Source organism: Apteryx rowi, unplaced genomic scaffold, assembly GCF_003343035.1.
Source record: "Apteryx rowi isolate R43461 unplaced genomic scaffold, aptRow1 scaffold_1193, whole genome shotgun sequence".
In the NCBI taxonomy this organism is placed as follows: Eukaryota; Metazoa; Chordata; class Aves; order Apterygiformes; family Apterygidae; genus Apteryx; species Apteryx rowi.
Window position 1 is genome coordinate 116,773 of NW_020447412.1, and position 607 is coordinate 117,379.

A 607-nucleotide genomic window follows, 5' to 3' on the forward strand; every position below is an offset into this window, starting at 1 on the left:
CGCACAGAATTTTGTAAATGTTTTACTTCTGGGATGTACAATACTGAAGGCATATGTGTGTTGTGTAACTTGTAGGGCAGCGGGTAGTCAAGAAGGTGCCTAGATTTAAGATGTGCACCAACCTTTATCTCTGTTCTGTATTTCTTCAGAACAATTTATCCTTTGTAAGAGTGATTTCAGAGTGACTGCTGCATTTTATGGTAATGTTACAAAGTCAGTTTGTTGCATTCAGGATCACCTTGGCATTCCATCTTTAATTGACCTGGCCATCTTCTGTCACTTCTGTTTAGCATAATGTGGCCTATCTCTATATAGCTTATGTTAAGCGGTCCTGTTCAGAGTAAATAACACAAGGATAACCATGTTCTTGTGGAAAAACTGCTTAAAAAGACCATTTTTAGAGTCCTTTGCTTGCATTTTTCTGTTAATATAATCTAGTTTGCCTGGAATTGGAAAACCCATCTAAGCACCATCTCCTTGTCATGAGGAGGTTTTCATCTTCTGTGTGTTCTGATCCTGTAACAACTACAGAGTACTCTTCATTTGATACAGTTGCAGGAACAATAAATCTTGTTTCTGCAGAACCAACTTGCAGAGTAGCAGAGCA